The sequence below is a fragment of the Mustela lutreola genome, chromosome 8, assembly GCF_030435805.1.
Source record: "Mustela lutreola isolate mMusLut2 chromosome 8, mMusLut2.pri, whole genome shotgun sequence".
Lineage (NCBI taxonomy): Eukaryota > Metazoa > Chordata > Mammalia > Carnivora > Mustelidae > Mustela > Mustela lutreola.
This window is the reverse complement of record NC_081297.1, coordinates 109,363,728-109,391,250: the sequence shown is the minus strand read 5'-3', so window position 1 is coordinate 109,391,250 and position 27,523 is coordinate 109,363,728. Positions and strand designations below refer to the sequence as shown.

At 43.0% G+C, this 27,523-nt stretch overlaps 1 protein-coding gene and 1 long non-coding RNA gene across 2 annotated transcripts in view; both read left to right on the top strand.

Moving 5' to 3' along the window:
- Positions 1-27,523, top strand: part of LOC131839820 (uncharacterized) — a 107,028-nt gene that overhangs the window by 64,944 nt on the left and 14,561 nt on the right. The gene's annotated exons all lie outside the window — the stretch shown is intronic.
- LOC131839192 (uncharacterized) lies at positions 7,639-13,478 on the top strand. Its single transcript, XR_009356851.1, has 2 exons — positions 7,639-8,245; positions 12,974-13,478. It is a non-coding gene; the product is annotated as an uncharacterized LOC131839192 (long non-coding RNA).

Here is a 27,523-nt window from a genome sequence, read left to right as displayed (position 1 = left end):
GGAAGTAGGTAAGCATGATGGAAAGCCATGAAAGAAGGGAAATTTTGGTAACAGTAACATGTAATCTTGAAATACTAGAGCTGGAAATCACAGTGGGACCCCTACTACAGCCACTCAGGTCGTTTTTCTCCCTTTTTAAAGTTCTGGCTTGAGTGAAGCTGATTTTAAAACCAGGTAGCTAAGAAAATGCTGGTACTAAATTGTTTCTTTTCTTATGAAATATATGTTGCCAAACAAAGTGCAAAATGTCTAGGAATGGTGAAAGAGACATTGCTCATATGCCCTAGGAGAGGGGAGGACTTTGGGATGAAAAAATGTCTTAGTGATCTATTGCTGCATAACAAATTACCCTAAAACTTAACAACTTTTTTTTTTCAAGATTTTATTTTATCTTTTTGACACAGAGAGGGATATCACAAGTAGGCAGAGAGGCAGGCAGAGAGAGAGAGGGGGAAGCAGGCTCCCTGCTGAGCAGAGAGCCAGATGCAGGACTGGATCCCAGGATCCTGAAGTCATGACCTGGGCTGAAGGCAGAGGCTTCACCCACTGAGCCACCCAGGTACCCCAGACTTACCAGCTTTAAACAACAACAGTGCAGAGTCCAGGAGCAGCTGAGCCAAGGGGTTCTGGTTCATGAGGTTGCAGGCAATCTGTCAGCAGGGATGGCTGTCTTCTGAAAGCTTGAATGAAGCTTTGAGTAGAATTCACTTGCAGATGTGTTCACATGGCTGTTGGCAGAAGGTTTCAATTCCTCACGTTTATTTTATTTTTATTTTTATTTTAAGATTTATTTATTTATTTATTTGGCAGATAGAAATCACAAGTAGGCAGAGAGGCAAGCAGAGAGAGGTGGGGAGGCAGGCTCCCTGCCGAGCAGAGATCCCGATTCAGGGCTCGATCCCAGGACCCTGGGATCCTGACCTGAGCCGAAGGCAGAGGCTTTAATCCACTGAGCCACCCAGGCACCCCTCACCTTTTATTTTTATAGCCTAATCTAGGAAGTGACATGTCACTAGTTCTGCTGTATGCTAATGGTCAAACAGACCAACTCTAGCATGATGGGGGAGGGAACTACACAAGGGTATAGATCTCAGGAGGGGGGACTGTTGGAGGCTGTCTTGGAGATGGCTTTGTTTATGGATTATTCACTTACAGAAAGTCATTTAGCCCTGCCAGTTAACAGACTGGCATCTGTGAATATATACCTATATCCTTTTTTAAAAAACATTTTTATTTATTTCAGAGAGAGGCAGAGAGAGAACATGAGCACGTGGAGGGGCAGAGGTAGAGGGAGAAGCAGACTCCCCACTGAGCAAGGAGCCCAATGCAGGGCTTGATCCCAGAACCCTGAGACCATGACCTGAGCTGAAGGCAGATGCCCAACCGACTGAGCCACCCAGGCATCCCAGTAAATTAGTTTTAAAAAAGAGTTGGCATTAAGCCCAAGATCTGCATGGCACCATGAAAAATGGGTTCTTCCCAAGGACAGGGGATGCTGCAATTTCTTCTTCCAGCATTATTGTTATTGTGGCTTCTTCAGTCAAATGTTTGGTTCCAGCAACCAAACCATGAACTTGTAAGGAAGCTCACTGTGTAGGAGATAAATGGCTTCTCAGCAGTAGCTTCCCAAATCAAATAGATTTTGGATAGAAAAGTTCTCTTTGGTTGATTTCTGGAAACCCCATCCTGTCTAATAATGAAACTCCCATGGATTTGCTCTCTGACTGACTGACCTGTAAACATTGGCTCCCAATACCTATCATTCAGGCCTGGGTGCTACATGCTATGTGTATTCCATTTGTTCATAGGCACCTCTGCTGCCTCTCCCAGTAACCAGCCAACTAGAGGGGGAGATGGAGCCAGAGATAAACATTCTGGTTTAATATTTTCTGCATAATACCTAGCAGAGCATCACAAACAAGAAGGCAGATAATAAGTGTTCTTTGATAAAGCTCAAAACTGCTGCTAGTGTGGTTTCCAGGCCCAGGATAGCCTGGACTTGTTTCTTCTTTTCCTTGATAATACTGAATGTAGGCATTTATTTTTAAAAATTCCTTAGCATGAGAAAGTAGCCTAGAAGCAAAAGGAAGATATGACTGACACAAAAGATCTGAGAAAACCACGGTGAAACAGAATAGGCTTTGGAATTAGATATTTATTTATCCATCCATTCTTTCAACAAATACTTCTCAAAAACTGTACACATACTAGTTTAAGTGAATTGACAAAAATCCTGTCTTGGAACTTGCATTCTAGTAACTAAAATGTGTGGTGTCAGAGAGTGATAAGTGCTATGGGGAAAAATAAAGTGGGGAAGAGGTGAGGGACAGCCATGAATGAAGGTTAGGTCTAATACAAGGAGGAGGGAAATCCTCGCTGATAGGCGACATTTGAACAAATAATGTGGAGGAGGTGAGGAAGGGAGGCATGTGGATATGGGGGAAGAGCATTGAGGCAGGGGCAACAATTAAGTCAAAGGTCCTAAAAAGGGTCTGGCAAGCAGGCCAGTAGAGGAGACTGAAGTTTAAACCTTGGCCTGCTTCAGAAGTCACCTAGCCTCCTGGAGCCTCAGTGTCCCCTTTCCCCCTGCCCCCCCAAAAAGTAGAGATGAGAATACCTAGACAGTTTGCAGGACTGTTGGGAAGACCAGATGAAGTAGTATATGTAGAGAACGCAGCACAGTGCCAGGTGTCCAGACAAGAGGTTTACTTAAAATATGAGGAATGTTTCCCAGCACTAATGTTGCTTCTGTTTCTTCTTCCTGGAAAAATGAAGGGAATAGAAGTACCTGGCTGGTTTGTCGTGAGGAGTGAAGGGTGGTAAGATGTGCCACCCCAAATCTTTGGTGTAAGAATTATTTTGAGAAAGAGAAGACAAAGAAGAAGTTCTGAAAACAGATTAGAAGTTACCCTTTTGTAAGGGAACTTTACATTTATAAGGAAATCTCCATTTTTAAGGGGGTCTCCCTATCTGCCCCAGGGGGAGAAGAATGACTAAATCAGAAGAAACTCAACCCATCAATGGAGAAGGCACAGGACTTAAGTCTGCATAGCAAAACTTATTCTTGTTTACCATGCTTTTTCTGCTCATCTCCCCATAACTGACTTCCCCCATATCCTTCTCTCTTTTGTCTTTAGCTGAAAATAATATTTAAGCCCAAACTCTAAACTACCTCTGAGAGTTACTATCTCCCATTCATATATGAAGTATACATGTTAATAAATTTCTGTCTGTACTTCTACAGACTATTAATCTGTTTGTTCTATTAATCTGTTTTTTGTTACAGAGTTCCCAGCAGAGAACTTAGAAGAGTAGAGGGTAAATTATTTTTCCTCCCCTACAGGAGTAAATGCAATAATACATAAAATATTTAGCTTAGAGGTAGACACGTGGTAGACCCATACCCAATGGCAGTTCTCATTATTATCGCATGCTTCAATAAGGCATTTTTCAGGATGGGCATAGACAAAATTGGAAGAGCAACTTCATGCCACTAACCAACAGGACTAGGCAGAAAACAGGAGCTAGGTTCAGGGCCCACGAAAACCAGGAAATAAAAGAGTCATTGATCTGATAATCAGGGCAAAATGATGATGAATTCCTTCAAAGTTTTACTGAAGCCCAAGGCAGGCTTTGTAGGTAATGTGATTTATTTTAAGGGGCTAGAGTGGGAGAGACAGCAAAACAGGGGCAAAAACTAGGTGAACTTGAGGCTTCAATATAAGGCAAAAAAATATACCTAATAGGCATCATAAAGTCAAGTGAGTAGAATCGGCATTAACAGACTTGGCCACAAATGGACATGACTTGAGATATCCACATATGTGGAAACCCATATCTGCTAGGTAGGAGTACAGTGGGGAACTTTCGGATGACAATAAAAGTAGAGAGAAAGCAAAAATGATATAGATGTGGGAGGATACTAAAGACAGTTCCATCAGAAGGAGGAACTAGAAATTGCATTCCTGAATGAGACAATAAATGCTGACCAAGCTATCTAGACAGTTTCTAGATCCCAGGTTCTATTAAGAACAATGCACCAAATAACTTCTTGAAAGTCTGAGTATTTTGGTGGTTAACATAAGGGATTATGAAGGTGACTAGATCTAGTTTCAGATGTGTTAGGTAAATTTGGATAAATTAACCTCTCTTAGCCCCAATTCTTTAACAAGTAAAATGAGGATGGTAAATAAAGTTCTCTTGAGGACAATATATGAAAAGTCTTTTGAAGATGGTTAAACATTTCCTTAGGATTTTATTTTTCACTTAATATAGAAATGAAAAAAAGAGTTGCTATTTTGGTTTTAATTTTGACCAACAAGGAAGAAACTGTGAGCTGAGCTGGGAACTTAGAAGAAAGGGGAGAAAAAAACAATTATCTACATGAGGGCTGTGGATAGAGAGAGCAGCACTCAAGGCGTCAAGCCTTAGATCAGAATGTTCTATTCCTCCAAGAGTTTCCCAAAGCACAACTTGAGAAAAAAATTTTTTCCCTTTTTCAACCAGACCACCCAGACTGCCACACACTTCACACTTCTTTGAAATGTTCCCTTTCCTTTTGTCTTTCTGTTTGACATTTTTGTGCAAACATTAATCATTTTCTCCCCCTAAGTGGTGAAAAAAGTGCTGAAGGTAGAGTCAGGAGCACTTAAGGTCTGTCTTTCATTTCACACCCAAGTACATAACTGTTGCCTCTTTTCTCCATCCCTCCTTTACTTCCTCTTTCCCTTCTCTCTCTCCCTTTCTTGTTCCAAATTCAAATTCCAAATATATGGATTGAAAATGTGAGGATGGCGAGAACTCAAGTTTAGTGGGTAGGGCCAGGGTCAGGGCAAGGTGCAAGAGCTGGTAGCAGCCATTGCAATCTCTCTGTCACTTACCACTCCCCTCTAGGAGCAAATGCAGTATGTATTCCTGCCTTCACCGCCCCTGACAACAGTATCTTGATTGTGTTCAGGGCTGCAGTGTGCCCAGCCCTAGGTAATGAATCCATACAAAAAATTGTTACAAACCTGCTGGGCTTCCCCAGCTTCCCTTGCTGCTAGAGGTGGGGTGGTAGATTTCACTCTGGACTTTTTTCCTGGACATAAAGTCCCTGAAGTTCAGCATGGCTATAGGACTTGCTTTTGCTAATGAAATAAGAATGGAAATTTTACCTGTCACTTCTGGAGGGAGGCATGTAAAAGCCAATGCACAATACACCATACTCTCTTTCTGCTGCCACCTTGGCTCTACCCTACTGTTCCACTTATCGATTGCTGCATAACAAATCACCCCCAAAACTTAGAGGCTTAAAGCAACTACTATCTCATGCTTCTATGAATTAACTGGGATCAGCTAAGAGGTTCTTCTGCTGGTCTTTTCTGGAGGTTTTTCATGTTGGTGTTGGTAAAATCAGGTCATGGCCAGGGCTACAGTATCCAATGGCTTACTCACACATCTGGCATCTTGGAAAGGAGGGCTGGAAGGCTGAGCTTGGCTGGGTCTCCCTCTTTCTCCATATCATCCAGGGCTTGTCAGTCTCTATCTGAGCTTTTCATGTGGTTTCGCTATGTGATCTTTCTAGACCTAGTGAAGAGTAGATGAATATGCCACCCCAAAATATGCCACTTCGGTGTAAGAATTATTTTGAGCTAAAGACAACTGAGAAGAGTAGATGCAAGACAAACTCTCTTCTTACCCCCTATTTGTCCAAAAACAGGACATAAATTTATAAAGGTGTCCCCCCTCCCCTCTCTACCAGGAAGGACAGAAGTTAATCACCAGAGACAAGTCTAGACCCTTATCAGGCCATGGACCACACCAGAGCAAATCTTGCTCTAGCTAGCCCTTATCTAACATTTCTCCCATATAATTTACCTCCCCCAGCCTGCTGTCCTAGAAACAAAAACTCTTTCCCTTGTCTTGTCATTTCTCTAAAAATTTATTGTTCTCTGCTAAGATACTATATAAGCCAAAGTTCTAATCACCTCTTTGAGTGACTCATTGCTGAATGATTTTGTGTGTATGTATGTGTTGCGTATGTTAATAAACTTCTGTTTGCTTTTCTTGTGTTAATCTAACTTTTGTCAGATAAGGTGGCTCTAACTGAGGTAAGGTTCCTAGGAGGATTTTCCTTATCTATGATAGCTGTGTAGTGACCGTGAAGTTTTGAAAAGCATAAACTGCCGGGCTTTTAAAGACTTAGGTTCAGAATCTGCAGAGCATAGCTATCACCACATTCTCTTGATTCAAGCAATGACAAGGCCAAACCAAATGCAAAATGGTGGAAAATAAATACCACTTTTCTGTATAGGAAGTAACCAACAACTGGCGGCCACTTTTAATCTACCATATTAGCATTGACCATTGGAAAACTTGATCTGTGGGGCACCTGTGTGGTTCAGTCGGTCAAGTATCTGCCTTAGGTGGGATCAAGTCCTGTGACAGGCTCCTGGCTCAGTGGGGAGCCTGGATCCCCCTCTCCCTTGTGCTTGTGCTCTCTCTCTCTCAATAAATAAAATCTTTTAAAAAAAAGAGAGAGAGAGAGAAAATTCGATCTCCTTCACATAGAGCTGGAAGTGCTCAGATTTGGGAATGGAGTTAGGGAAGATATCTGTCCTAGTTGTAGCCTGTCAGCTCTCACCCCAAATTCCTGCTCCCAGATTCTTCTCAGTTGCTTCTGGTCATTTTATCACCAAACCTCCATTTCTTTCTGGTTTATTTCTTCCTGGAATAGGATCATAACTGCACTTCCATTCTCCAAGATAGTGATATGACAAGGGCGACAATGGGAGCAGATGGAGAGGAAATCAGATATCAGACACCCCTATTACTACTGTCTGCAGCCTCCACCCCCACAGGGAGTGTCTTACTGGTAGCCATCCCTCTCCCTCAGGCCTGCTTTCCTGCCAAGTTTTTGAGAAGAGCCCTAACTCTAGTTTTTCCTTCTCCAGTTTCCTTTCTTACGCAAGTTCTACTTTTTATATTTATCCAGGTAAGATAGAAAAACCTCCTTAGCCTAGTGAGAAACACTTTGACTTTATCATGCTGAGCCTTACCTCAACCTCCCCACTCCACGGGACTGGCCCTGGGCTTTGTCTCCCACACCTAAAATGCTCCGTCAGTGTGTGAAGTGGAAGTAACAAGGATATATCTTGTGCTTTTTTTATTAATGACTTACACTTTTTTAAAAAATGATTACTTATTTATTTATTTGACAGACAGAGATCACCAGCAGGTGGAAAGGCAAGGGGGAAGCAGGCTCCCCACCGAGCAGAGAGCCTGACGTGCGGCTTGATCCCAGGACCCCGGGATCACGACCTGAGCCGAAGGCAGAGGCTTTAACTCACTGAACTACCCAGGCGCCCCTAATGATTTACACTTTTATCTTTTATAATTTTTATGCATGGCCAATTCACTGTTCTGCCAGAGCTGACTGCTGGCTTTGGGGAGGATTAGATTGTAGCAGTAGGAATGCAAAGACGGCCGAAAATCCATACCCCACTTTTGACTTCCAGAACAGTTGGAGACTAAATAGCTGTCTTTTTTTTTTTTTTTAAGATTTTATTTATTTATTTGACAGACAGATCATAAGTAGGCAGAGAGGCAGGCAGAGAGAGAGGAGAAAGCAGGCTCGCCGCTGAGCAGAGAGCCTGATGCAGGGCTCGATCCCAGGACCCTGAGATCATGACCTGAGCCAAAGGCGGAGGCTTTAACCCACTGAGCCACCCAGGCGCCCCGTAAATAGCTGTCTTAAAAGACAGTCTTTTTCAAGAGATGAGATGGTTTTCAAAATTTCCTGAGCCATCATTAACATATCAAGAACAAAATCTGGTGAGCTAAAATGGAAGTAATATTCCAGAGAGAGAGAACTCAGTAAAACTAGTCCCTGCTACAAGAGTATAGAGGGATTGGGAAGTGAATGTGTGGACAGCCCACCTCCTGCCCTGAGGAATTATGGGAAGGAGAAGGGAGACACAGGTCACAGAACAGGTAGTGAGGCTGGGAGAACCTTGTGTTGTTCCTATCTTCTCTAAGGAAGGAGGGAGGTCATCAGATCAATAAGAGGAGGGCAGACAGCATAGGGTTTTTCCTTGTTTATGTCATTAATACAATTACAATAAAGTAATACATTTGTATAACATTATGTTTCTCTTGCATTTGTCCATAAACTCTGCAGAAGCTGTCTTGTTATTGCTTAGCAGTGCCACGCATGTAGTCGATAATCAAAAAAGAGAGGGAGATGTGCAAAGAGACATCTGAGGTAGAGCTCCTGACTCCTTAGGGTCTGTATGGCATTTGAGGAATCTAGAAGTTCTCAAATCCTCTGAGGGGCTGCTGAAAACAAAGGAGATTCAAGTTGTGAAACTGGCTACAAGATATCACTTATGCGGGGGTGAGGCCAAGAAGCCTTGTTGCTGGAAACTCCAGGTCGGATAGGAAATATCTGGTGTTAGTGGCTGGACTTCCAGTGGGTGCACAACAACCAGCAAGTGGAGGGGGAGAGGAGCTAGGGCTGAGTACCGAGGGTGACCCTAACCAAACTCAGAGAACAGACCAAGATGAGTTCCTCAGTTGCAGACTTTAGCAGCTCCCACCTTCAGGATACTCTGAAGGAGACCAGACCCAGCCCCCCTTAGTGGGCATCAGCCTGTATATACTTGAGGACAGGACCAGGTGGCCTGCAGGAGATACACCAGAAGGACAGGCACCAGGCCAGCCCCAGCCCTGTCTCCCTGGTGTCAGCGAGATGCAACCTTCCTCTACACCCAGGTGCCACATTGAGGAAGGGAAGGGAAAAGAGAAATCCAGCTCCCACAGGAAGTTTAACTTTCAGTCAATAGAATGTTTCATCAACACAGAGTATTTTAAAGGAAGTGGGGCATTCATTAGAAAAGTTCATGTGTTCTTCCTACCACCCCACCTCACCCCGCCCAAACTGGCCGCTACCCATTGAGATGGGACTCCTGAGGACTAGGTCTGTTACAGAAAATGGAAAGTATGTGGTCTTTGTATATTTCAGTTTTGCAACTTCATTGCAACTTCATTTGCAACTTCATTCTTTGTACATTCCTTAACAATGAGCAGGTTTCCTACTGAAATGAATTCTGCAGTGCCCCAGGATCCAGAAACAGCTGCATTAATTTTTACAGCGAAAGTATTACTTGCCATTTCAGCAGAAACCATTATCCCTTCTAAGATCCCCGTCTTTCATGCTTTGTGTAGAAAGATCCAGAACTGCAAAAACAGGAAACTGAGATTACTAAGCAAATTTCTAGCACCTACCCTCTAAAGAACTTGACTCCTGGTCGCTCCAGTCACCTTTCCATGAGTTTGCTGCTTGTCAGAAGGAAGCTGTCAGAAGCGGTCACCGATCATGCTGAGCAGAGCAGCCCAGGTGTGTGGGAGCCGCATCCCAGCTGCCCCAATTCTGTAATCTTTTCTAGGTTCCCATCTGTCTCAGCCTGAGGTAACTGTCCTGCTTAATTACACACCAAAGACTTTAAATTCCTCTTCTTAGTTCAACAGAAATGAAGTTGGAATTATTCAAGAGATATTTTCAGCAAGCAATTAAGACATAATAAAAAACATCAAAGTATAGGATAATAAAAAACATCAAAGATAGGATCAAAAAACAAGGATTTAGGGGGGTACAGATTTATTATAGTAAATGGAAAAAAACAAAACAAAACAAACAAAAAACAAACCTTCCTCTGTAGGGAGAGCCTCAGATGGATAGCTTTTTGGGCATTCAATCACAGCTTCATTTTCCTCTTCTACCTGCCAGTGGACTCTTGTCCCAGATTCAGAAAGACCTCCTGCAATTCCCTTCATTCTTTGAGCATTGTTTTTCGGTTTGGCAAAGTCTGGAGATAATTTTGGTTGTCACGACTGAAGGAAGGCAGTATTCGTGGCATGGAGCGGGTGGAGGCCCGAGTTGGGTTAAAATAGCCTACAGCACAGGACCGCCCTCCCCAACAAAGAACCATCGTGCCCAGAATGGCAACCGTGTTGTGGCTGAGAAACCCTGCTCCAAGCAGAGACAGGCCGAACCACCCCACTTCGAGAAGCCTTTCCAATGAGACAAGTAACTGCTGTGGTCAAAGGACAGTTCTCTTAGGGGAAGAGGAACAATCATAATTCTGTGTTAATTCATTAATCCATCTGTTTGCATATCAAATATTTTTTGGTATCTACCCAAAATGGCACTGTTAAGCACTAACAAGATGGGCAGCTTCTGCTCTTGTAGAGCTATAGACAAGTCCAAAGGAAAGTCATTAAACATAAAATTATACAGATGAAATTGTGATATGCCACAGACAAACTATATCGGCTGATACAAGAACATATTGTGAAGGGAAAACTGCCCGTCTAGAATCAGTAGATCTTACCATATTTTTTTTTTTAAAGATTTTATTTATTTATTTGACAGACAGATCACGAGTAGGCAGAGAGGCAGGCAGAGAGAGAGAGAGGAGGAAGCAGGCTCCCTGCTGAGCAGAGAGCCCGATGCGGGACTCGATCCCAGGACCCTGAGATCATGACCTGAGCCGAAGGCAGCGGCTTAACCCACTGAGCCACCCAGGCGCCCCAGATCTTACCATATTTTTAAATGGTAAAATCAATGAAAATAATTCTTAATGTTTTATTTCCTTGAACCTTCATCATGACTGTTTTCAATGACATAGTCTTTTTGGTCTTCTTAGTTTTCTAAAGGAGTACTGTGACTCTCCTTGTTTTCAAAATGGCCACTCAAAGACTCTCTTTTCTGATACAGTGGCCTATTGAAGTCTGTGTGCTGCTGAGCACCAGCCCTACCTTTCCTGAAGATACCAATGTGATTCCAGAAGAGGATGGGGTTAGAGGGAAATCCTGAGTTGCTTCAAGAGTTAAGACCAGAGGGACGGCCTCCAGTTCCTAGCTCGTGGTCAATGTCCTTCCCCTCATATAGATACTCAGTAAGCAACAAGACCCATATTTCAGAATTTGAGTCTATGATCTTTTCCCAGGAGTGTTGATTGGGGAAAGAAATACTTAAACTGAGACCTGAGGGTGAATTAGGTAACATTGGGAGAAGTGGAGGCAAGCCTTCCAAGAATGTGAAAGTCTGTTTGGTATGTGTTGGCATGTCAAAATAGTCCTTAGACACAGAAAAAGTATTCATTATGGTCCCCTGCTTCCTTGTTCTTAAGAGCAAAATCCATTTCTTCAAAGAGAAGATTGATCTTGGACTTGTAGGGAAGGGAGGGGGAATGGTGCCAAAATTTGTTTTACTGTGACTCCCAGCCAGCTATCCTACAAATGTATGACGACAATGCACGCAAATTTGACAAATGCAAGCAAAAGCAAAGCAGTGGGCATTCTCTATTGCAAATGCACAAGGCGATGCAGCAATGTTTCTGTAGATCTGACTGATTGCCCTGTCAGGGCAGGCCTTTCTTCACCTTTTGAAGTCAAGAATTCTGTGGAGAATCTGATGAAGGCTATTGATTTCTCCCCTGGAAAAGGCATCAATGTGCATATACAAAAATGTCTGCATACAGTTCATGGGGTTTCCAGTTCTGAAGCTCATGGATGGCCAATTAACACAGCTGCTTTCAGGCTGTAACAATGAATAAGGAAGAAGAACATGTTGGTGGTGGAGGTATTGTGTCCTGTCTTACGCGTAATGAGTCTGAAATGCATGTGGCAGGATATTCAGGTGGAAAGCAGTTTAAAATGCTTCCTGGTTTTGTATGATTTTATAGGCATGTTGAAATTAAGAGGAAGTGGGTGGGTGTGTATCAGTACAATGGGCCCCATCCCTAGGGTCTAGGTTCTCCTGTGTCTGTATTTAGAAAAATTTTTTTTTCTTAGAAAAATGTTCATTGTAGAAAATTTTCCTGGGTTTCTGCCTATTTAAAATATGACCACCCTCCTTTACAGTTTTTAGTTCCTTTCCATTATCACTCCCTACTGCCAAGACTGATTAAAGAGAAGGCAGCCATGTGGATATGTGGGGAGCCTGTCTATGAAGAGGGGCTGAAATGTTACATTGTTGAAAGAAATATTTGACAAACTGAGCCAACCTTCTGCTCCCACTCCCTCGGTTTGCTCAAGATTCTTGCCAGACTACCCTTGGAAGAAACTGAACCTATGAGCTATACTGCTTTTCACTGTGGTTGGGTATAAAGTTTGGGAGTTCTAGTAAGCTGAAAATGCCTCCCTCAAAGATATCCAGATCCTAGTCCCTGGAACCTATGAACGTTACCTTCTATGGCCAAAAAAAAAAAAAGGATATTTGCATTTGTGATTAAATGAAAGGTTTTGAGATGGGGTATTATATTGGATTATCTGGGAGGGCTACAAAGGCCATCACCTGTCTTCCCATGAGGGGAAGACAGAGGGAGTTTTGACACAGACCGAAGAGGGGCAGGCAGAGAAGAAGGGGGGGGGGCACGTGACCACGGAAGCAGCGGTTGCAGGGATGGGACCATAAGTTAAGGAAGTTTCCAGTGACCAGAATTCTGGCCTCTAGAATTGGGAGAAAATAAATTTCTGTTGTTCTAAATCAGCAAGTTTGTGGTAATTCGGTACAGCAGCCATAGAAAACTAACTAGGGACGAATCTGGACAAAGGAAGAGAGGACAAATTGTCTACATCAGAGCCTAACTATTTGTCTCAGATTTTTGAGAAGGTTTCTGGCTTCCTTTTCCTTTTCCACCCCAAATATTTCTTTCTGAATCCAAGTAAACCTTCTCTCACCTTGACACTTGCATTTTAAAGCTCCACTGTTCTCTACAAACTGATTTTGATTTTCTAGTATAAAATCCCATTTTGATTGTTTTGCCTCCTTCCCCCGCCCCCGCTTATATTCCCTGCCTCCAAATATTCATTATTGTTTTGATGCTCCCCTCCCAACTCCCCTCCTATTGGCCTTGATCTTAAAATAAAAGTTACTTACAATAAACAGCCTCTTCTCTCTTTTCTTGTTATTTCCTCCACTCAGCAGTACAGAGCTGTCGGCTGCTTGCCCCCAAGTGTTTGAAGCCACCCACACACACTCTGAAGCACAGTCCCCAGCCGCTGACGACTCAACACTGTCAAATGACAGTCACAACGCCTTCATCATTAGTTTGTGAAACGCACTATACAAATGGGGCTGCAGGGTGTAAGAAGAAGAGGAAAATGTATTTCACGACAGCAATATCTTAACTCTGAGAAACAGGAGATAAATTGGGCCAGGTGATTATTTTAAAAGAACCAGTAGCTAAGAGTGAGAACTAAAAGCAAATCTCTATCAGAGAATTTGAAAAACCCAAATAAGCCATGTCAAGCCTTCTTGCATGAAGACCTCCTAGTGCTTCAGGGAGAAACGTTTAAAGAAGGTTCTAGGAAGATGCCGAGAGATGGGGCACCAGGATCACAGGTGAACATCTTCACCCAGGGCTCAGCAAACTGACCTACAGGCCAAACCTGGCCCACCACCTATTCTTGTTAATAAAGTTTTATTGGAACGCTGTCATCTCCATTTATTTACATATTGTCTGTGGCTGCCCTTGTTCGTGAGAGTGGGGTAGAGTAGTTATGGCACAGACTGTGTGGCACATAGAGCCTAAAATATTTATGTTTAAAAAATGCCAAGCTCTGTTATGATGAAACTATAACAGCAGGACTGGGTATAGAAAGTAAATGCTAGCAATGAGAAATACCAATGTGTATTAATTTCTTAGGGTTGCCATAACAAATTATTATAATCTGGATGGCTTAAACAATAGAACTTTATTCTCTCAGAATTCAGGAGGACACGCATTCAAAGCCAAGGTGTCTAGAACACTGATTCTGAAGTCTGAAGGAGACTTCAGAAGTTTTGAAGTTTTGAAGGAGAATCAATTCCATGGGGGTGGCCAGTATCCTTGCCATTCTTTTGCTTGTAGACTCATAGTTTCAGTTTCTGCCTTCTCTTCACATTGTCTTCTGTCTTCTTCATTTCTATCTCTTATAGGGACACAACATTGAATTTAGGGCCCATCCTAAATCCACAATGATCCAATCTCAAAGTTTATACTTTCTCTAATTACATCCACAGAGACCATTTTTCCAGATAAAGTCACACATTTGCAGGTACCGAGGGTTGGGATTTGGACATAACTTCTGGGGGGACACAATTCCACTTACTGCACCACCACCCATAAAAAAGTGTTAACCATTTTGGGGAAAAAGAAGGCGGCTTGAGGAGCTTGGAGATGGCTGGGAATGTCGCCCACCGACTCTTGAATATGGCCTTAGGAAACAGCAATTGCATACATATTTAATTTTGACATAGTTTTTTGTATTTTATGAAATATATTAATTCCACAGAAAACTCTGACTCCGTCTGTTGATCTACATGTAGACTATGGGGAATTTAAGCCACTGTAGCCCTAAAAGCAGCCAAATGAACAAAAGGCAGATGAGGAGGAGGAGAAGCTCAGGGCCAGGAAAATGGGTTTCTGCAACCTCCCGTGGTTGACTCTGACAAGAAAAGCAGCATCTTGTGAAGCTGTTAGATAGCAGCGTGGAGTGAATTCAATGAGGTCCTTTCAAGTCTGCTAAAGTGTCTTTTGTCAGCTTTATTTTTTCATCACGACTTGGGAACAAGGAGGTGTTGCTGCACCCTGTCTCATTTCGTCCTTTGTTTCATTTTCTTCACCAGATTCCAGATTAATATTTCGACAGAACTGGGGAGGGGAGGTGCAGGGCTCATATTTCTGCTAGAATTCTTTTCCCTTTTTCTCTCAGTATGTACCGTTCTAACCTGAATTTACAAGCGGGGGCAGGGGGAGGGGGAGCCACAGTCAAGTTAGCACACTTTGGGGGAAAAGTCTGAGTAGAAGTGACAGTTTTCTTATAGGGATTGTCCCTGATTGGCACTAAAACCAGGCTAGAGAGAGTGAGTTAGGAAATCAGAAGGACTCTTCTCCCAAGAACCGGCTATGAGGTTACCTTGAGGATGTGTCAGTGGAGCCCCAGGGCATGAGAGATGAGACAGTTACAATAGGTGTCAAACTAGAAATTCCCTTTGTTGAGGTCTTTCTGCTTGATGTACCTAGAATAGGTTTGGTTTTCCTGTGTGAACTCTCTGTCGCCTCTAGAAGAGGGGACAAATCAAAGTTCATGACCTCTTTGTAATTTTAGGATATTTTCTAAGGATTGACACCCATTGTCACACTGGTTTCTTTATTCATTCCTCACTCATTACAAAGTTTCCTGCGCTCATTAAATATGACGCATTTCCCAAGTGCCTAAGCCTAGTTAAAAAGAGACCCAACAGGGACACCTGGGTGGTTCAGTTGGTTAAGCATCTGACTTAACTAACTGAAGGTTGGTTAGGTTAAGACTCCTGACTTCGGCTCCTGTCATGATCTCAGGGTTGTGAGATCGAGCCCCCGGTGGGGCTCCTCCCTGGTTGTGGAGCATGCTTATGATTCTCTCTCTCTTCCGGAGCACCTGGGTGGCTCAGTCTGTTAAACATCTGCCTTTGGCTCAGGTCCCCTCTAAAAAAAAAGGTCCATAAATGAATAAGTCATGAGAATAAAAGGCACAGCATGAAGAATACAGTGAATGATATTATAAAAGTGATGTAATGAGACAGATGATAGCTCCACTTGTGGTGGGCATAGCATAACATATAAACTTGTCAAATCACTAAGTTGTACACCTGATGCTAATGTAACATTCTGTGTTAACTACACTCAATTTTTTAAAAGGATCCATAATAGCAATTTTTTCTTTAAAGATTTTATTCATTTACTTGACAGACAGAGATCACAGGTAGGCAGAGAGGCAGGCAGAGAGAGAGGGGGAAGCAGGCTCCCCGCCGAGCAGAGAGCCCGATGTGGGGCTCGATCCCAGAACCCCGGGACCACGACCCGAGCCGAAGGCAGAGGCTGTAAACCACTGAGCCACCCAGGTGCCCCAATAGCAATTTTTTTTAAAATAAAAAAGCACTTCTTTTTCAGGATGTACCACAGGGAAGGTAAAATTTTTCCTCTACCTTTTTTTTTTTTAAGATTTATTTATTTATTTGAAAGAGAGAGAGGGAGCATGCAGCGGAGAGGGGCAGAGGAAGAGGAAGAAGAGGGGAGAATTTCAAGCAGATTTCAAGCTAAGCCAGAGTTCAGTGCTGGCTTGATATGGGGCTTGATCTCATGACCCCAAGATCACAACCCTAGCCAAAACCAAGAGTCAGATGCCTCACCAACTACATCACCCAGGCACCTCTGTTTAACTTCCCTTTTCTTTTTCCCTTACACAAAAATAAATTTATTTCCTTTGGAAACATCTTCAGAAGTAGAGTATTGGTTAGAGGGAAACTTTTTTAAAAAATTTAAATTCAATTAATTAACATATAATTTATTATTATTTTCCGAGGTAGAGGTCAGTGATTCATCAGTCTTATATAATACCCAGTGCTCATTACATCAAGTGCCCTCTAGTTATCCCATTCCCCCACCCTTCTGCAACCCTTAGTTTATTCCTATGATTAAGAATCTCTTGGGGCGCCTGGGTGGCTCAGTGGATTAAGCCGCTGCCTTCGGCTCGGGTCATGATCTCAGGGTCCTGGGATCGAGTCCCGCATCAGGCTCTCTGCTCAGCAGGGAGCCTGCTTCCCTCTCTCTCTCTCTGGCTGCCTCTCTGTCTACTTGTGATTTCTCTCTGTCAAATAAATAAATCTTTAAAAAAAAAAGAATCTCTTATGGTTTGTCCTCTCTGATTTTGTCTTGTTTTATTTTTTTCTTCTCTTCCTCTATGATCTTCTGTTTTGTTTCTTGTATTACACATATGAGTGAAATCATATGATGATTTTCTTCCTCTAATTGACTTATTTTGCTTAGCATAATACCCTCTAGTTCCATCCACATCAATGCAAATGGCAAAATTTTCATATTTTTGATGACTGGGTAGTATTCCATTGTGTATTTATGTGTATGTGGTGGATATATATATATATATATATATATATATATATATATATATATCTCCAATCATCTGTAATTGGACATCTGGGCTCTTCTTTCCTCTGTGCTTTTAAGATAGGGACTGACATAACACAGATTTAACAAGAGAGGCACCGAGAAGCTCAGTCTGTTAAGTGTCTGCCTTCGGCTCAGGTCATGATCTCAGGATCCTGGGATCGAGCCCTGCTCAGTGGGGAGCCTGCTTCTCTTTCTCCCTCTGCCTTCCCCCACCATGCTTGCACTCTCTCTCTCTTAAATAGTCAAATCTTAAAAAAAGAGAGGGACAGAGAGAGAGAGAAAGGTAGATTTAACAGGAGAAAAGCATGTGCATAAAAGCCCTCGTGGAAAAAATATATACCCAAAGAAGTGAGGAGGCCTAAGCCCTGACATACTAGATTGAACAAAGAATAGCAATTGTGGAAAAGTAACTGAAGGAACTTATTTTAACAGCCTAGACACCCTTCTCTGGTGATTAAGAATGTTTCTTCCTCCTGGCTCAAGGAAGGCACCTTTCTTGTGGGAATTCTATCTCAAGCTTTCAGGGGGAAAAAAAGGAAAAGTCAGAGTGCCCTGCTTGGATCTGCTGTTTCCAAGTGCCTTTAATTCAGAGTAACAGATATGCCAAAGCAGCATATTTGGGGAGGCATGTCCTGAACTTTTTCAGTACCACCTATTCTGCTGGAACTATAATGTTCCCTTCCAAATTTCTTTTGTACAGTTCCAGCGTACTGTGAGTCACAGACTAATGCTCAGGCTTGGGAATCAGAGATCTGAGTTTGTATTTCAATTCCACTGCTTACAAGTTAAGTAGTTGGCCTTTCTAAGCATCCTTTTCTTTCCTGATAAAGGGGGAGGCCATAAAAACATATGCACTGCATAGAAGAGAGTTCTAGGAAGCCTGAGAAGAGAGAGAAGAGAGTTCTAGGAAGCTTCTAGGAAGCCGTCATCGTTAAGGCCTGACTGCAGTGTTGGCTCTTGCCTGGTGTCTGGGAACTTGTCTGGTATTTGGGAGGGTTCCCACTGTTCCCAAAATGAGAAGCACGGTTCATTGTGCCTAAACTGTTCATAAAACAATGAGGTTTATGCTGAACCTTTGTTTTTCTTTTGGGAGTCTGAAATTCCGGCACAGGCCAGGCAGAGTGCCCACATGACCAGCCCCCCCAGAAAGACCCTGAGGCCTGAGCTTCCCTCACACTGCGTCTGTGTCCTCACAATTCAGTTCTGGGGGAATTAAGCACATCCTGTGTGACTGAGGACTTTTGGAAGCTTGCACCTGGTTTTCTTCACATTTACCCCATGTGTCTTTTCTCTTCACTGATTTTGCTTTGTATCCTTTTACTGTACTAAATCTGAGCCTTGGGTAAGATTGTATGATGAGTCTTATTTTCCTCCCAGTCACTGAAACAGGGTGTGTGTGGCGGGGAAGGGGTGGATTTGAGGACTTCTGTCTTTGGTCAGGCTGCTATAAGAAAACACCACAGAGTGGGTGGCTTATAAACAACAGGAATTTATTTCTCCCAGTGCTGGAGGCTGGGATATCCAGGATCAGTTTTGCTCAGGTGAAGTTGCTCTCCGGGGTTCATAGTTGGTGCCTTCTCTCAGTGTGCTCACATGGGGATATGGGTTAGGGATCTCTATTTGGGTCTCTCTTATAAGGTACTCTCCATAGGTCCTAACTAACCAATGGGCATAGTTACCAGGCACAGTTACCAAAAAAGGGAAAGTTCCATACCTACCTCAAAATATCCACAAGCTCTTTTATAAAGCCTTAATTCCATTTCTGAGGGTTCCTTCATGACTTAGGCACTTGCAAAAGGTGCCACCTGCTAATATGATCGCCTTCAGCGGTTTTTAGGACTTCATTTTAGCAAACTACAGGAAACGACCTCTCTTCTCTTCTCTCCCCTTCTCTTTCTGTTCTTCATCAGCAAAGTCCAGGAACCACCTCAGGGGAGGGTCAGGAAGCCAATCAAGTCAGATTCTCTGTGGCACATGGGGCAAAAGGAAATGACAGGGATCCTCCAAACATTATTTTTGCTTTGATACACATCTGAATTCGTGTTGTCCATGTCAAAGTAGTCTCCCTCCTTTATTACTGATGCCCCAAGTGCTTTGGGATATTTCCTTTTGGGACTGGCTTACAAACTACTGAAATGGAAATCTGCTGCATGCATCCCTTGTGGTCCCGTTGCACAGAATACAGCTCCCACCCGGCACCCCTAAGGCAGTCAGGATTTACCTCTTTAATTGTCACAGACCTCCATTGCTCTGAGCTGGGAGAATGGAGGGCTCATGGCCAGCCTCAGGCCTACTGATGACAATCAACCATGCCCAAGGCCCCCTGGCTGTAGACATAGGTTGGCACAGGAGAAGGGTGAAAGAGGAAGGAAGAAAAGAAAAAGTACAGAGAGGAGCAAAACGATAGGGGACAGAAGGAGAAGGCAAAATAGAAGAGAGGAAAGAATAAAGAAAGTAAACCCTTCTCGAAAGCAGAGGAACAGTTTATGACTCAGATTCTCCAACCTCTGAATACAGCTAAGTCTGTTCCTTTGGTTTATGGCAGGTTCCCAGCCACTTGGTGAAAGGGGCTGGGGGTGGGTGGGAGGAGGAGGTGGGAGGGTGTGAGGAGGGACTGTCCAGAGACACTGGTTTGAAGTTTTATTATTCTCTAAGAAGTTGCTCTATTGATGATTAAACTTTGCTCGCAGAAAGTGGGGCTGTGAAGCAAGCTGCTCACTCTATCAATAGAGAAATCGATGTGTCCTTTCTTTTCAAAGTGCTGAAGCCATTATCTGGGGTGTGACAGTTGACTACAATAGAATTAATTGTCATATCACAAATGGTGAGTTAGGGAATGAATGAGTGAACCAAGTGGGTGGACAGGCCTATTATTACTGAGAATACAGTTTGATTAATAGAAGGAAAGGCTGAAAAACAAAACAAAACAAAAAAAAAAAAAAAAGGAAAAGAGTACTTAAAAAAACAGGGAAAAAAGTTGATGTTGAGAACTTAAAAATATGTTGTAAACAATGTGCATAATGATATAAAGAGAGAAAAAAAATTCATGCTTTTTTTCTCACCCACACTTCTAAATTTCACGGAGAGGGGGGCACCTGGGTGGCACAGTCAGTTTCAGCTCTTGGTTTTGACTCAGGTTAGATCTCAGAGTTGTGATATCAAGTCCCAAGTCAGGGGCGGAGATCAGCTGGAGTCTGCTCGAGATTGCCTCCCTGCCTCTTCCTCTGCCCCTCCCCTCCCTCCCTCTCTCTCAAAAAAAAATAAAATAAATCTTTAAAAAATAAAATAAATTTCACTGATGGAATAGGCAAAAATCCTTCCTACATGTGACTGCAGTGCATAAGTGTGTGTTTGTGCACGCGTATCTGTAGCTCTAATATAAGTTTTGAAAATGAAAACATTGTGCACGTGTATAAAATCTTTTTGGAGTTTTTTTTCATCTTTTCTTTCCCATACTAACACCCAAAAGTAAGCTGCCTAAGGAATTAATCTGAATGTTTTGGCATCTTGTATGTTGATTTTTTCAGATAGTCTTTGCTATTGAATCATAGATACTGAAGTCCCCAATAAAGATAAAGAGATTACTTATTATTTATTTATAGATGTTATAGATATTATTATTATACTCAATACTTTAATATAAGAAATTTGTTTTTGTAGAATAGTTTGAAACCAGGATTACTTGGCAAAAATAGATTTTACAAAGAAGTGGAAGTGATAATCTAATGATAATTGAAAAGGAAATTGTTCCTGGGTGGATATAACATATGCTAGTCTTTTCAAAAATTTTTTTAATTTATTTTTTAAGATTTTATTTAATTATTTGACAGAGAGAAAGTACAAGCAGGGGGAGCAGGAGAAGCAGGCTCTGCACCCAGCAGGGAGTCTGATTTGTGGCTCCATCCCAGGACCCTGAGATCACAACCTGAGCTGAAAGCAGACAGCCAACTGACCGAGCCACCCAGGCACCCCAACGCTAGTGTCTTTTAAATTAATCAATTGGATATCTTAAGAGAAATACAAAAGATTACAAAAAGTTCATGCATACATTGAAATGTTTATTATTGGCTTTCATTTCATAAAATGAAAATTTCTAATAAACTGTGAAAAATACAATCTTACTACACTTACCGTCTTTGCACCCTTATACAGATGGTTCCCTACTTCTAATGGTTCAGCTTAATGATTTTTCAACTTTACGGTGGTGCAAAAGCAATATGCATTCAGTGGAAACCATGCTTTGAATTTTGAATTTTGATCTTTGCCTAAGCCATCAACACTCTTGATTCTATCTCATGCTGCTGGGTGGAGGCAGCGAGCCAGAACTCCCAGTCAGCTGGTAATCACCAGGGTCAACTATTCCCAATTCTGTCCATATACAGCCATGGTTTTTTCACTTTCAGTACGTTATTCAGTAAATTACATGAGATACTCCACAGTTTATTATTAAAATGGCTTTATGTGAGATGATTTTTTAAAATATTTTATTTATTTATTTGCCAGAGAGAGAGAAAGAGCACAAGCAGGGCTAGCAGCATGCAGAGGGAGGAACATGCTCCCCGCTCCTGAGCAAGGAGCCTGATGTGGGACTCAATTCCAGGACCTTGGGATCATGACCTGAGCCAAAGGCAGATGCTTGACGGACTGAGCCACCCAGATGATTTTGCCCAGTGCAGGCTAATGTAAGTGTTCTGAGCACATTTAAGGTAAGCTAGGCTAATCTATGATGTTCAATAGGTTAACTGTATTAAATGCATTTTTGACTTAAAATATTTTCAACTTGTGATGGGTTTATTGGGACACCGAGTTTTGTCATGCTTATCTAAAGTAGATCACAATTCTGGCTGCATATTAGAATTACCTGGGGAGTTTTTATTTGTTTGTTGTTTGCTTGCTTTTTAAATCCCACTGCCCAGATAGCAGCCCAGACCCGTAAATCAAAACCTCCCAAGGATGGAGCATGGTGGTTTTAAAGTATACCAAGTGATGCCAATGTTTCAGCAAAGTTGTGATCCACTCACTTAAGTAGTCCCTGATGAACCTCATTCTCATCATCACCCCTGTTAAAATCATTCCCTACTCAGCACTGAAAGGAGAGCACACAGCAAGTTGTATCATTGCCGCTGAGGTCCTTGTTTCACCGTTCTTCAGTCTTCAGCACCTGGCGGATGCTCAACAACGTAATGACAGGAGGAACACACAAATTCCCAACCAGCGCCATGGAACGAGGTTGCCACCATTTTAAAGATAACAGATTCCTCCAGAGCATAGAGGGGGGATGATGTGACTCATTTAGTTCCACTGCACAGCTCTGAGTCACCTGGCACTTGGCCAGTCAAAAGTTTCAGAGCCTGATGTTTCAGATTCTTATCCAATAGATATTTTTATCCTGGGAGCCTGACTGAGGATGCAGCTGACTGAATCAGCCTGGGGCTTCTCTTCGGGAAGCAGTGGGAAGCCACTTCTGCTCCTTGCTTATGTAACCATATGTCGCACAAGGCTGACCCATGCAATGTGATCCAAACATTATTTTTGTCTCCCACCATCACTTTAAACTAAATTCAGTGGAGATCAATTTCTCTTGTCCATGAATAAAGTCCTTTTTGCATCACTCTTGGTGTTTCATTGTAAGTCAGTCTCATTTCAGAACCTTAATATTTTCAGTCGCATATACTAATCAAAAATCCAAACTTGAAGTCGGGGTTAAACCATCACGCCTTCTCCAGCCATAGTGTGCTTCCCAAGATTGTAGTGGGGCATAGTGTGTGGTCCTTCTTTTCTTGCCTTTCTCCCAGTTCACCTGTGCTACCTGTGATTTCTCTCTGGCTGGGTCAAAGTAGGGCCTTCACTTGGATGAACCTGGCAGTGGTTAAAGATGGAACCCTTGAGTGGGGTTGGCAGGTGGTAGCAGTTGATTTGTTTCTCCTGTCGGAATTCTGTGGGTCCTTCAGAGGTTTCTTGTTGCTCTTGCAGCTCCCTTGATCTGGGATGATTGATCTCCATTCTTGGTGGCCACTTATGACACTTTCTTCACTCTGAGGTAAAGACATTTTCTTCACCTATACACTTTTTTCTTCAAGAGGAGGCTTTTTTAGTTGAGGTCTCTGGGCCCCTCCATACAGCTCTATTGGACCAAGAAGACTCCCACATTGTTCCTCTTCCGGCCCCACCGTGGTCCTTATCAGCCCGTGATCTGGGGTTAGGCCATCTCCATGCAGCAGGACCCTCCTGGCTCCACCATTGAGGCACCTGCCTTTAGAGTCCCGGGTGAGAGTCAGATACCATTCCCAGGCCACGTGGCCTTCCTCAGGCCTGAGTGAGGGACTCCGTTCTCTTTGTCTCTCGATCACAGGGAGCACTTCAAAGCTGTCCAAGAAGTTGCCTTGGAGCCTCCATCTTTAAGACCCACCCACTGTCTAGGAGGTACACTCCACTCTCTTAGGTCAATCTCTCTAGAAGCAGAGCCTGAAATGAGGATTCTTATTCAAGTGGTTTATTGAAAAAATGTTCTCATTAGAAAAGGAGTGGCAAAAACAGGATAAAGCTTGGGGAAGGGAGAAGGTAAGCAAGAATGTAATCCCAGCGGGAGACTAGTTTCAATCTGACCCCACAGGGGAAACCCTGCAGCTCAAAGTACATCACAAAGATAGTCCCACCTTGAGGCAAGGAGTTCAGTTTATACTCTCTTGATAGTTGGGCCAAGCTTTGCTAAGATGCTTACCGCGGGGGCGTTCAGGTAGCAGGTGCTATCTGGCTGAGGGCAATTCTCAGGAGAAGGAGGCAGCTGGATGTTATTATGGGTGGGGAAGCGGGGTGGGCCGATTGGTCAAGGAAATTTGGAAGGCCCTTAACAACATTCGCTACACCCATCCGATTCCCTACGGCTCAAGATATGTTCCTCCTTAATCTTATCTTGATCTCCTGGAGCAGTCTTAAATGGACTAATTGGGAAAGGGAGTGTCTGTCTCAGTCACTTTGGTATCTTATATCTATCATCTTGCTTCTTACTTGAAAGAAAGGCCAGAAGAGTTCCCTTCTAACTTTCTCTGACTCTGAGGAGTGTTCAGCTGTATGATACCCGTGACCACAGAGCTCATCTCCTTCTTTCTACAGAGCCCAGAATGGTGAGTGAATTCAAGACCACGTTTGGCAACTTCCCTGGTAGCCGTGATGTATTTGTTGTGCTCCACATATTCTTTCTCTCTCTACTTGCGATATGGCTGGTGAGAAAAGGGAGCCCTCTCTGTCCTTGAAATCAAATACAGTAACTAGGACAAACCCATATTGGTAAGCATATTAAGTAAACTGGACTAACAAGGCACAGAGAACAACTTTTAGAGTATCCATGACTATAAGGCTAGAACTGTTTTTTTGGAAATCTTACTGAGGCATGAGGAGCTGTAAGGAGAGTAACAGAGAGGAGAAACCATGATCCAGTGTGACTGGATCTCACCCAAATCACCCATATGGCTTCTTCCAGAGAAGCCATTAAATGGCTGGAGTTAATGAGGGGTGAGGAGTGACCCAGGGAGCTGAAAGAATCGTCTGGTTTCCCATGCCCGTTTCTTCCTTTTTCTTCCCTGTTACACAACAGAAAAGTCCCATAGTCTGGCATGACAATAACCACCCAGGCCTGGGTGATGATGATAATCTAGTTTGCTGAGTCCCATAGCCAGCCACTTAGATCTATCTTACCCACCTGGTTGGTCCCTATAGGTAACTAGGTTTGTGGCCTCTCAGTTAACAATATTTATCCAGAGTCATACAGCAAATGACAGGTTGGGGTAGGGGCCCACGCCAAAATTGAAACTTAGTAGTCACTGACAGGAAAATTCTAGAGGGACCAGGACCTACAAGGACTCCCCGCCTGGTCCAGGAGGGTTTGATGTTGAACCAAACTAAGATAAGTATTCAGCCAGTCTGGCCAATCATAGTTCTGCTAAATGTAATGAAGAGACAGGTGTTAGACAGTAAACCCGACTGGTCTGCAATACTGGTTCAGAGTCTTGGCAGAGTCAGTGGCAAGCTGCTGGTTGCCATTAGAAAAATTTGGCATGAATTAGCCAGGCCCTGAGGCTGGCAGTGGGGAGTAGGATCCCAATCCCAGCTTGGGGGAATGGAGCACTGGTCAGAAAAAGGCAGATTTCAGTCCTGGAAGAAGAGCTGTAAGATCAGGAGAGATCTGAGGTCAGAATAATAATACCAGGACATTGCTAGAAGTGGGACTAAAGTCCCCGCAAAGGTTGACCTTTGGCAGAGTTACTGAACTCTGCAAGTACTTCCTTGCTGAGGTCCTAGAGGTCGGGGTGGGGGCTAGAGGGGTCAGTGAGAGCTTAGTGTGGAGGCAGGAGTGTTTCCCACCAAAACAGAGATACATTTCCCGGAGCCCCTTTGCCAGACATCTCCCCCACATCTCTCATCCACCTGCAAACTCAACTTCACTGAGTAGAAAACCGACTTTGCCCTGAATCTTCACTACTTCATCTCATATTTCTAATACCAAAGCTGGAACAAAACAAAGGGAGAATTCTGAGAATTCTTCGGCTTGACAGCAGGTGGAAAAATGAAGCCCACAATGCTGTCAAGTACCATGTGAAACAACAATGGTACTTGGCAGCTGTTACTTTTAGTGGGCACTAAGGTTGATGAAAGAGCACAGTTGTACAAAGAGGGGGGGAAGTAAGTGACAGCTATGGAGACATCTGGTGAAAGACTTGTCCCTGCATGTACAGATACAAAGTTTTACTGCAATACATTTGAAGGTGACCTTCTTGGATAATCGCGCCTCACTATGTACGGACTTTAGTTTCCAGAGTGTTTCTTTCTGTTAAATTGTGGAATGGATAAGTTCTTTAATCTGGGCAAAAACCAAAACCCTTCAAAGGTCATCCAGTCTGAACGCATAATAATTACCTATATTTTCTGGGTCCTTGCTACTAGCCAGGTGCCACGTTAGCTGCTTTATGTCTCACATACTTATCACAACAACCCCAGGAGGTAAGGACTATTCTGGTCTCTATTTGCATGTGAGGAAACCGGAAGCTTAGAAAAGTGAAGTGAGCTACCCACACACGCAGCACAGGTGAGAAGTAGAGCTTGATTCAAAGTAGCTTGGCCTATCTCCAGAGGAAGAAAGTGTGTAAGTCCTTCCCAGTGGTACAGGCCCTGATGTGGCCTCTTTGCTCGTTGGCCACCCAGCATCCATCCTCACAAGAATCTCACACTTATTCAGGATGACAATACTGGGGAACTTTAATCTATCAGTGTAGTTTTGCTGGCCCCAAGGAATGACTTCCCAGTGCCCATGCCCTTTGCAAGGAGACTCATAATAATAACCAAGAGGACAGCTAAGCATATAACTAACATTTGGTCAATGCTTATGTGTTAGGTACTCTTCCAAGCCCTTTACGTGGATTTTGACATTTAGTTGGTTACCTAGTTATTCATTTATTACTAAATTGGTTATGTAGAATTAATATTTTTCCATGTAAACCATATCTTAAATATAGGCATATAAATACAAAATACACATATTATATATAAATACATATAAAATGCTGAAGTACCCAGCTTATCCATTAAAGCACTGTTTAATCCCTAATAACGTGAAACCGATGTGCTAGTTTGAGTCTGAGATCCCATGAGTCGACAGTCACTTGGTAAAGCAAGAATATGAAGATAGAGAATACTTGTACGCTGGACCGTTTTGAAATAAATATATTAGGGATCCTGACAGTCTCCTGTCTCTCTGTGTGTCTCAGTGTTCTCTGATCCCCCCATCCCCTGCCCCACACCCGTTGTCCTCATGTGGCGCAGGTCCTGAAGTGTGATACACAACATTGATCAAACTCCTTCCAGGTGCCTCACGATTCAAACCTGACTTCAGTCAAAATTTGCCTTTTCTCACTGTAGAAATTTAAGATTGCTTTTGGAGGAATATAATGTCCAGTCAGGGCCTTGTGGGAAAGAGAAGCGGGAAAGACAGCCTAAGCCTTTGGGAGCCAGGGGACACAGTATCCTGAGATCACACGTGCACAGTGGAGGTCAGGGGTTGGGGGGGTCACTTCAGGAGTCTGGCTTCTGCCTCTCCTGCCTCCTCCCTGCTGACGGCAGAGCTTCCTTGTCCATTACGGAGTCCGAGGATCCTCTCTATCTTTCAGATGTATTTTCTACAGTAGTCTCAGTGGAGGTAGGAAATCATGGTGTTTTTTTTCATATTTACAAGCCAGTTTGTCTGATATGTAGCAAAAGTAGGAAAATCTTTAAAGCTTTAAAATTGCTGGTCACCCCAGCAATTCCACACTTAGGAGTGGTTTTTCAGCAATGAGGGAAGAAACACACTAAAATGTTTGCCAAAGTGATATATTTTTTAAATATGGAAAACGGGCAACAACCTAATTTTCCCAATTAGAGGGTCACTGGAGTTTTTTTTTTTTCATTATTTCCCCAAAGTGTTATTTAGAAAAGAAATTTCTAGGGGCGCCTGGGTGGCTCAGTGGGTTAAGCCGCTGCCTTCCGCTCAGGTCATGATCTCAGGGTCCTGG